Genomic DNA, 10738 nt, shown 5'->3' on the forward strand with positions numbered 1-10738 from the left:
TTGGCATTATGACCATTGTTATCTTTATTATATTATCGATCTTAAATTATTATTAATATTGTTACCATCATCACGTTTCGTTACATCATTGCTGCTATTGTCACTATCTCCGCTAATCATTAATCAGCAGTGCTATCAAAATCATTACCATCTCTACTATTTTTATTACTATTATCATTATTTTTATTATTATCATCATATTTATTTTTTAAAATAATTAATAATAATAAATATATATTATTTTAAAAAATTAAAATTAAAAATAATTTTTTATTTTATTATTTTTAAAAATAAAAAAATGAAAGTGATATTAAAAGGTATCTAGGACACCGGCCATCTCAATAGGAGGTGATAAACAAAAAATTCGAGTGGGCAACTTCCCAGAAAAAACGAGGCATGAAAATTCCTCTAGACTGTTAGCGTATATGCACCTTATGAATGCAGAAATCTTGGGAAAGAACAAGAGGTTTCAGGTTTTGTAAACCTATGAATGAGTAAATTATCGATCTGGGAAATTGCAGTTGCTTGATTAGATCAATTTAGGAATAAGATGGGGAGAAATAATTGACTGAATAGCTAAATCTTGGATTGATCTCATGGAGAGGGCCAAATTGCAAGCAGGCTCCAATAATGAAACATTGTAGAAGGTTTTAATAGTGGATTTTTTTTTTTTTTTAGCCAAGCCTGTATGCGTATGGCATTGCAGAAGAAAACTTCAACAGAATGGAATCATGAGATGCTTCCTCCTAACTTTAGTGGGGAACAACATTGATGCCAACCCACATTGCAGAGGGGCCACTCCAGAGATGAGTGTGCCGTAACATTAATCATAAAGCCATGGGAGTAAAGCTATATATTGCATGCAATGTTCAAAGATAAGCTGTTTGCCGACATCCAAGAATTAATACTTAGCCTGACCAACAATTATTAAGAGTTAACATCTAGCTTTAATTATAGAGCAGTAGATAAACAGCTAAATACCACAATCGGTAATTCAACTTCTAAGTCATAAGAAAACATAGAGAAGCTATAACTGTTTAGACTGAACAGAGGACTATGAAGATACATAGACTCATTGATGAAATTAATACAAGTTAATGTTTACTATGTCACAGTTGCTTTATTTATGAAGCTTTTTTTTTTTTTTTCCAGTTACATTTACGAAGCTTTTTTCCAGAACTAGGAGAGGAAAAAAAAATGGGTAATGTTGCGGCCAATCGCCTCGTCGCCCGATCGCCGGGAAGCGTGCACCTGCAAAAGGAAGTCCGCACTGACCGGAGGCGGCTCCGGTGGGGACCCTCCGACGGTCAAAGTCAGAGAGGTGACTGGGCAACAGTGAAATGCAGACAGGAGCTCTGAGAGGGAGAGAGAGAGAGAGAGAGGGGCGAGCCTGCGTATGTGGAGAGAGACGGGCGGATCCCCCTTTGCACTGTTGCCTTCCCCGGTATATATAGTGGAGCACGGTATGGCGCCATCATTAATGGCGCGGACAAGTGAGGAACTGTCAACTCACCGTAGGCTGTCAGAGCCGCCGTGAAAATGTCACGTCGCCGTGTAGCCGTCTAATCACCAGGGTTGACCCGGTTCTCGGCGGGACAACGCCCCTAGGTGACCGTGCCGCATGTCCGTGTCAGAGCTGACAACGTCTGGCGGCCGTACGGCGGTTGTGGAGTCGGCCGACCCAGGGTCGGTGGCCAGCAGAGTGGCGTCGGACTCCTCCGTCGGTCGGCGAGCTTCATGTGGGTCGGCTAACGGACCTCTGGGTTTGGTCGGTCGGGAATGGACCGTGGAATGGCCGCAGTTAGCCGCTGATGGCGTCCGTCGGCCTGTCGCCCGACTTATGATCGGCCAGGCAGAGTCGTCCGTCGGGTCGTCGGTTAGTCGGCCGGGCTGCCAGGTCGGGCCCTCCGATAGTCGGTCGGGAATGGACCGTGGAATGGCCGCAGTTAGCCGCTGATGGCGTCCGTCGGCCTGTCGCCCGACTTATGATCGGCCAGGCAGAGTCGTCCGTCGGGTCGTCGGTTAGTCGGCCGGGCTGCCAGGTCGGGCCCTCCGATAGTCGGTCGGTCGGGCTGCCAGACGGTCGGGCCCTCCGACAGAGTCGGTCGGTCGGTGGGTATCCCCCAACAGTTGCCCCCCTCCACTCCCAAGTCGGGTGGAGAGCTGGTCGATGCCTTCATTCGGGTAGCAAGGCCGGACGACTGGGAGTGGATTTGTCGCATGTGCAGATCCGACCGTACCGCCGGCTGATCCGTTGTCAGACATCTCACGAATCCCAGTGATCCGAACGTCTAGTCGATGCCGGAAGTCGCGCCGGCGTCAGGTGTCAGACGCCACGTCTTGTCGTTGTCAGCCGTCACGTCGGTGCCAGAAGATCGGGTGCCGGACGATACCGCATCAGTCGATCGGATATTCGGCGCCGATCGTGGATGAGGCGTCCCATCGGGAACGCGGACCGGCGCGGGCGGCCGACGGCGGAGCCAACCCCCGCGCGCCGCGTGTCAAGGTGGTTGGCCGGCGCCCGCTCCGGCATTTAATGCAGGCGGTGCGGGCGTCCCGGGGCGAAGCGCGCCGAATCCTTAGCCAACCGGCGGGCGCCACGCGTCGCGCATCTGGGGGACCTTGGTCGGCGCGGGAGCATCTCGGCCGTCGGTCGGCCCTATATATATAGGACCTCCCGGAACCTGACCCACATTTGCCATTTGCTGGGGAAACTCTGTCCGGGCGATTTTTCGGTCGTCGCGGGCAGAGCTCTTCTCTACTTCCGGAGGGTCCATCGGGTTCGTGGTCCTCCTTCCCCTTCTTGCTTTCTTCCCTCCTTTCCTTTCTTTCGGTTCCTGCACAATGACCAGGAAACCGACTCAGGGAGCTCGGTCGGGGAACCCGACCGACGACACCCGATCGGCTCCGGAAGATGAGGCCTCCTCGCTTTCGGGGCCGAACGTCGATCAGCTTCGGGAGCACTATCGCATCCCGGAGCAGTTTCGGCTCTATGCTCCAGGGGCCGGCGGTCGGGTCAACAACCCTCCGCCCGGCAACCTGGGGCTGTACGTTGAGGACCTTCGTGCGGGTCTTCGACTTTCGATTCCGGAGTTCGTCCGGAATCTGCTTGATTACTACGGACTCTGTCCGGCGCAACTGGCGCCGAACTCTGTCCGGCTAATCATTTCTTTCGCGCTGTTGTGTCAGCTCTTGCCGACCAACCCCCGCGTTTCCCTCTTCCGGGCCTTCTTCGTGCTCCGACCCCACCCTAAGGCCCGAGGGTGGTGGCTCTTCAACCCCCGGAAGGGTCTTGCCTTCATAACCGATCTTCCATCGTCCATTCATGGATGGAAGAACCAGTTTTTCTTTGTTTCCTCTTTCTCCTCTTGGGGCTTTCCTTCTCGCTGGGGTGTACCCCGAACTGAGGCCAACGACAACAGTCGGGTCGACGTGGACGACCGGGAGGACTTCCACCGACTCAAAGACATGTTGGTCCCGAAGCAGAGGGAGCTTGTTACCGAGCAAGCTCTCTATGATGCCGGCCTGAGTCTGGTCCCCCGAATAGGTATCGCCCGATTCCTCAGCTTTTCTTTTTGTTCGGCTTTAGGGTAGTTCCGGTCCGGCCTTTAACAGTGGTCGGTTTTGCAGGGACACCGCCGAGGATGAGGCCGACCGACGCCGAAATTCGTCAGTTTGCCGCCGCGAGGAAGAGGCCAGCGTCGGGGGCAGGCCCTTCGCGCCCTTCCAAGAGACCAGCCCCAGTCCCGCCAACCGTGGAAGCGTCGGCGACCGAGAGGTCGGAGCCGATTATAGCCCTCGCGGCTCCGACCGTCCGAGTCGAGGAGAGGCCGACCGAGGAAGTGGCCGAAGGAGTGTCGGCGGTTTCGCCGCCGCGGGTGGAGCCGGATGTCGTTCGGGAAGCCGAACATCGTCCGGAGGCGTCCGCTGGCGCAACGGGGGGCGCCGGGTCGAACTCCAGCGTCCCATCGCTGCCAGCCCCGTCGGTCGGGGCAGCTGATCGGGGGAAAGCCCCGATGGAGCCCTCGGAGGAGGAGAGATCAATGCCCCAAAGCGCATACTACCCCGAGAGTGCATCGGCCTTGGCCGATCACAACCTTGCGAGGAGGTTGTGCCAGGGGATCCTCCTCCCTACCGACGTTCAGTCGTTGCGATCTCGGCAGGTGACCGAGATGCTGTCGCGGTTCTACCCGTCGATGGTGGAGGTAAGTTTCGCGTCCCCTTTTCCCTTAAAAATTTTTGCTTGCCACATAATTCTGACAAAGCTTTTTTCCGTCGGCAGCTGATCTTCACCATGTCCGAGTTGGAGGCCGGATACCGAAGGTTCGGCGACGTTCGGGCAGCCTTCAAGGAAAGGTCGGCGGCGGCCGAGGCCGAAAGAACGATGCTAGTCGACCAGCTACAGGAGTCGGTCGACCGGGAGGCCAAGTTGACGGACGAGGTCTCCCGGCTTATGGCCGAACTGAAGTCGGCCAAGAAGGAGGCCAAGCACAAAGGCCGGGTCGTGCGTCGTCTTCGACGCGAACGGGACAGTGCCACCTCCGAACTCCAAGGGGAACGCGAGCAACTTCGGGTCAGCCTGGGGAAGCTCGCGGAAACCGAAGAGGACTTGTCCATCGCCCAAATCGACGCCGAAATTGCCAGGGCCGAGGCGGAGTTGGCGAAGGAGGAGCTGGCCCACGTTGAGGACGAGGCACGGTCGGCGAGGGAGTCGGCCGATCGTGCGGTTGAGGACTTCCGGGCCTCCGACCGGTTCAAGGAGGAGATGCTCGAATCGGGCTTCGCCTCCTACCGGGTCGGGTTCGAAGATGGTCGGGATGCCGTCCATGCCTTGTACCCGGAGGTGGACGTCAGCCGAGTCGCGCCGCTACTCGCCGAAGAGGACGGAACCGAAGAGGAGGCCGACCATCAGTCGGGAGACATCATCCCAACGGAGGAAGCCGTCCCGGAGCAGGAGCCGACCGGAGGTCCCTTGCCGACTGAAGGACATCCTTCCGCCGCCGACCCAGCGCCGCTTATGGTCGAGACGCCGATTCTTCCCGATCCTCCGTCGGTCGAAGAGATTATCCAGGACGAATGATCGGTCCAGCCGACTGTCTTCCTTTTGTTTCTTTTTGAAACACATGTAATCGGCTTCGGCCCGACTTTGTAATTTCTTTTAATCAATGAATGAAATTGTATTCTCTTTTGCTTCTTGTTTGTAATGTTTCTTATCGCTGTAACGTCGAACCCTAGTCGCCAACTTAGAGAAGTCGCCAACTCGGGTAAGTCGGTAGGACTCAACCGGCTTGCACAGCTCCGAAGTAGCTTGTGTCCCGACTTTAGGTCGGTTTTCAATGATTGTAGTCGCTATTCGGGCGCATCTGTTAAGTCGGGATCCGATCGAACCTGGTAAGGTTCGGTAGTCGGACTTCCGTAGATGCGTTCACTCGAACATCGACCGGCGCAGTGTCGGGGGAGCGATAGTAAGTCGGATCCCCAAGCACTTGCGTCGGGTTCTCATGTCCTTCGACAGACGGTGGCGAACCGAGTGTCGTTCAGCCGGCCGCAGGTCGTGTCATGTGATAGACGGTGGTAAGCCGAATATCCCTCGACCGGCCGTAGCCTGGTCGGAATGTCGCGGCAACAGCCGCGTGGGCTTTTAGCCTTTCTTCGGTCGGGGCCCGATCGATCAGTCGGCCGATGGATTCTGCCCGAAAATTCGACCGTAGAAGGAGTACAAACTCCCGTCATCGTAGATGCATCGGTCCGAGTAAGGGGCCGATGTGTCGTCGGTTCCAGGTCCGCGTCGATGCGTCGGGGCTGAGCGCCGATCAGTAGTCGAAGAGTTAGAACTCCGATTTTTCAAACTGAACTTGTATTCCGATGATTGAATTACAGAATTCACTGGTAATACAGCTTCAAGTTGTCGGCGTTCCAAGTCCGGGGAATGGTTTTTCCCTCAAGGGTTTCCAGCCGATAGGCTCTCGGCCCGAAGGTGTCAGCAACCTTGTAGGGTCCTTCCCAGTTGGGAGCCATCTTCCCTTGGTCCAAGGGCTTCGACACCTCCGCCTTCCTCAAGACTAGGTCGCCAGGTTTAAAGAGCTTTGGTCTGACCTTGGCGTTGTAGTACCGGGCGACCCTCTGTCGGTATGAGGCCATTCGGATTTGAGCCTCATCTCGCAGTTCGGGGAGGAGGTCTAGGTCGGCCCTCCGGCTTTCGGAGTTGTCCGGCTCGCGGTACTGCTCGACCCTTGAAGATGGCAGGCCAATCTCGAGCGGGATCATAGCTTCTGTCCCGTAGGCCAAACTGAACGGCGACTCCCCGGTCGGGATACGGGGGGTCGTTCGGTAAGCCCATAGGACGGAGCCCAGCTCGTCGACCCAGAGACCTTTGGCTTCGTTCAGTCGGGTCTTGAGTCCATGGAGCAAGGTTCGGTTCGTCACCTCGACCTCGCCATTGGACTGTGGGTGCCCGACTGAAGTTAGTCGATGACGGATGTGGAACCTGGCGCAGAAGTCCTTGAAGTCTTGGTTGTCGAATTGCCGCCCGTTGTCGGTGATGATGGTGTGCGGCAATCCGAACCTGAAGATGATGGACTTTTGGACGAAGTCCTCCATCTTCCGCTCGGTGATCTGCGCCAAGGGCTCAGCCTCGACCCACTTCGTGAAGTAGTCGATGGCGACAACGATGAACTTCCTTTGGCCCGACGCCGGTGGGAAGGGGCCGAGAATATCGACTCCCCACTGAGCGAAGGGCCACGGAGCGACAAGGGGAGCGATTTGGCTGGCCGGTTGGCGCTGAATATTGGCATACTTCTGGCATGGCTCGCACCTTCGGACCAACTCTGCCGCATCCTTTCGCATGGTCGGCCAGTAGTAGCCCCGTCGCAAGACCTTGAAGGCTAAGGACTTGCCCCCCAAGTGATTCCCACAAATTCCTTCGTGAACCTCTCGGAGAGCGTAGTCGGCGTCGGTCGGTCCCAAACACCTGAGCAGAGGGAGGGAGAACGACCTCTTGTAGAGTCGGCCGTCCATGATCACATATTGTGACGCCGACCATCGGAGTCGCTTGGCCTCCGCGGGATCTTTGGGACTGGTCCCGTCGGACAAGTACCGGACGATCGGGTCCATCCAACTTGGTTCGGACGTTAGCTGCTGCACTTCTTCGACCCGATCAATGCTCGGCTGTTGGAGGTTTTCGACAAACGTCCGACCCAAAGAATCATAGGCCGACGTTGCCAATCTGGAGAGAGCATCGGCACGAGCGTTCTCCGTCCTGGGGATGTGGGAGATCTCGAAATACTCGAGGCGGGCCACGAGATCCTTTACCTTCTGAAGATACCGGATCATGGTCGGATCTCGCGCCTCGAAGTCGCCCTTGACCTGCCCCACGATCAGCTGAGAGTCGGAGAATGTCCGGAGGCTGTCGACGCCCAATTCCTTCGCCATCCTCAAGCCCGCGAGGAGTGCCTCGTATTCGGCTTGATTGTTGGAGGCCTTGAAGTCGAACCGGAGGGCGTATTCGGTGACTACCCCGTCCGAGTTCGTGAGCAGGAGCCCGGCCCCGCTTCCCTGAGCGTTGGAGGCTCCGTCGATGTGAAGTACCCAGGTGGAGATCGGGTCCCGCTCAGAGATCGAATCTCGTCCCGGGCCTTCCGCTCCCGACCTTTTGTCGGTCGTCGGGCATTCGGCGATGAAGTCGGCCAAGACCTGAGCCTTCAAGGCAGGCCTCGGTCGGTACTGAATGTCGAACTCGCTGAGCTTCATTGCCCACTTAGCGAGTCGTCCGGATGTGTCGGGTCGGCGCAGTACGGCCCTCAGGGGCTGGTTGGTGAGTACCACGATGGCGTGGGCCTGGAAGTATGGGCGGAGCCGTTGCGCGGAGACGGTCAGGGCGAAGACCATCTTTTCCGTCTCCGAGTATCTGGCTTCGGCGCCGTGGAGCACTTTGCTGATGTAGTAGATGGGCTGATGGGTTCGACATTCGTTTTCCCGAACGAGCACCGAACTGATCGCCTCAGAAGATGTAGCCAAGTAGAGATACAAGGTCTCCCCGATCTGCGGCTTTACGAGCAGCGGCGGGGAAGCCAAGTACCTCTTCAGGTCTTCAAAGGCCTGTTCGCACTCATCCGACCAAGAAAAACCATTCGTCTGGCGCAAGGTTTTGAAGAACGGGAGGCACCTTTCAGCTGATCGGGAAATGAATCGGCTAAGAGCGACGATTCTCCCGTTCAGTTGTTGGACCTCCTTCTTGGTGTTTGGATGACGCATGGCGAGGATCGCCTCTATCTTCTCAGGGTTGGCCTCGATCCCTCTCCGAGAAACGAGGAATCCGAGGAACTTCCCCGAGGTTACCCCGAAGGCGCATTTGGTCGGATTGAGCTTCATTCGGTGTCGTCGAAGGGTGCGGAAGGTCTCCTCGAGATCCTGAACATGGTCCGGGATCTGCGTGCTCTTCACCAGCATGTCGTCCACATACACTTCCATGTTGCGGCCGATCTGGTCTTTGAAGACCTTATTGACGAGTCGCTGGTAGGTGGCACCGGCGTTCTTCAATCCGAAGGGCATCACCCTGTAGCAGTAGAGGCCCTTGGGGGTCACGAACGCGGTGTGCTCCTCGTCTTCAAGCGCCATCCGGATCTGATTGTACCCGGCGAAGGCGTCCATGAAGCTGAGCAGTCGAAATCCGGACGTCGCATCCACCAGCTGGTCGATCTTTGGGAGTGGAAAGCTATCCTTCGGGCATGCTCGGTTGAGGTCGGTGTAGTCGATACAGATCCTCCACTTCCCGTTGGCTTTCTTGACCATGACGACATTGGCGAGCCAATCGGGATACGTGGATTCGCGAATGAAGCCCGCTTCGAGCAGCTTGTCCACTTCCTCGTCGATGGCCTTCTGCCTTTCTGGGGCGAAGGACCTTTTCTTCTGCCTCACCGGTTTCATCGTCGGATCGATGTTGAGTCGGTGAGTCATTGTTTCCGGAGGGATGCCCGACATATCAGCTGCCGACCATGCGAATATGTCGGCGTTGGCCGTCAGGAGCTCCGCCAGTCGGTGGCGTTCGGCGTCGGGCAATTGAGACCCGACCCAAACTTTTCTGTCGGGATTTTCTCCTATCGGGATCGCCTCGAGCTGCTCGACCGGCGAACCCCGCTCTTCCTCCTCCCGTTGATCCAGTTTGTCGATTGTCAGGGGATCCTTTGTCTCGTTGCTTTGGGCGGAGATTTGAAAGCATCGTCGGGCGAGCTGTTGATCTCCGCGCATCTCCCCGACTCCGTTTCTGGTCGGGAATCGAACAAGGAGATGGTACGTCGAGACGATCGCCCTGAGAGCGTTCAGTCCGGGTCGCCCGAGTATGGCATTGTAGGCCGAAGGGACTTGGACGACCGCGAAGATGAGGGAGACCGTGCTTTGCCGTGGTTCGGTACCGACCGTCACGGGCAGGGTGATTTCTCCTTCTGTCGTGACGGTGTCTCCGGCAAAGCCGATCAAGGGCGTGGAGACCCCACTAAGTCGATCCGTCGGTAGTCGCATTCGGGAGAAGGTCGAGTAAAACAAAACATTTGTCGAACTTCCATTATCAACAAAAATTCGTTTTACATCGTAATTGGCTATTGTCGCCGACACAACAACAGCATCGTCGTGGGGAGTCTGGATGCCCCGAACGTCGTCTTCCGCGAAGGTGATTACGTCGTTCGGTCGTGGCTTTTTGGTCGGCTCCCCCCCTGTAGACGTCCCTGATCCCAGCCGCTTGGAAATCATGTTGATGACTCCGGCCGTCGGCTGGTTAGTCGGTGCCTCTTCAGTCGGCTGGGGGCATCGATCGGCAGTCGGTCGGGTCGGCGGACCCTTTCGAAACTTGCCGAGATACCCTCGGCGGATGAGATTTTCGATCTCGTCCTTCAACTGGATGCATCGCTCGGTGTCGTGGCCGTGGCTCCGATGGAACCGGCAGTACTTCCGATGGTCGAGGCCCTTTGCCTTCAGAGGCGGAGGCCGTCGCAGGTATTCCTTCCCCTCGATCTCCATCAAGATCTGCGCACGGGGAGCGGAGAGAGGAGTGTAGGAGTCATACCTGGGACGCACCGACCTTGGAGTCTGTCGGCGGGGTGATTTTTGGATCTGTCGGGGTGGAGAAAGCCGACTACCGGCCGGGGGCCGGCTTGGTTCGGCGGGCTCCCGACCTTTTCTTCGTTTCTCCTTCGGACCCCTGGGCTCGACCAAGCGTCGGTCGGACGCTCCTTCGTCCGCGCGCATATACTTGTATGCGCGCTCCAATAGCTCGGCGTATGTTCGGGGGAGGGTCTTGTCCAGAGAATAGGTAAATCGGGACGACCTCAGGCCCCTCTTCATGGCTGAAACCGCCATGTCTTCGTTGAGGTCCCGGACCTCGAGCGTGGCAGCGTTGAATCGCGCCACGAAGTGTCGGAGCGTCTCGTTTTCCCCCTGCTTGAGGGAGAAAAGGCTATCCGACGTTCGCGGCGGCTTTCGGCTGGTGCTGAAATGGGCCACGAACGAGTGCTCGAGCTGCGCGAAGGAATGGATACTGCCCGATCGAAGACCGGAGTACCAAGCCCTGGCAGCCTTGCGAAGTGTGGCGGGGAAACCGATGCAAAAAAGAGCGTCGGTTGCCCCTTGAATTGTCATGAGAGCTTTATAGCTCTCGAGGTGGTCGACTGGGTCGGTGGAGCCGTCGTAGGGCTCCACGTGCGGCATCTTGAACCGACTGAGAATCGGCTCGTCGAGGACCAGTCGG

Source organism: Elaeis guineensis, chromosome 2 (assembly GCF_000442705.2).
Source record: "Elaeis guineensis isolate ETL-2024a chromosome 2, EG11, whole genome shotgun sequence".
Lineage (NCBI taxonomy): Eukaryota > Viridiplantae > Streptophyta > Magnoliopsida > Arecales > Arecaceae > Elaeis > Elaeis guineensis.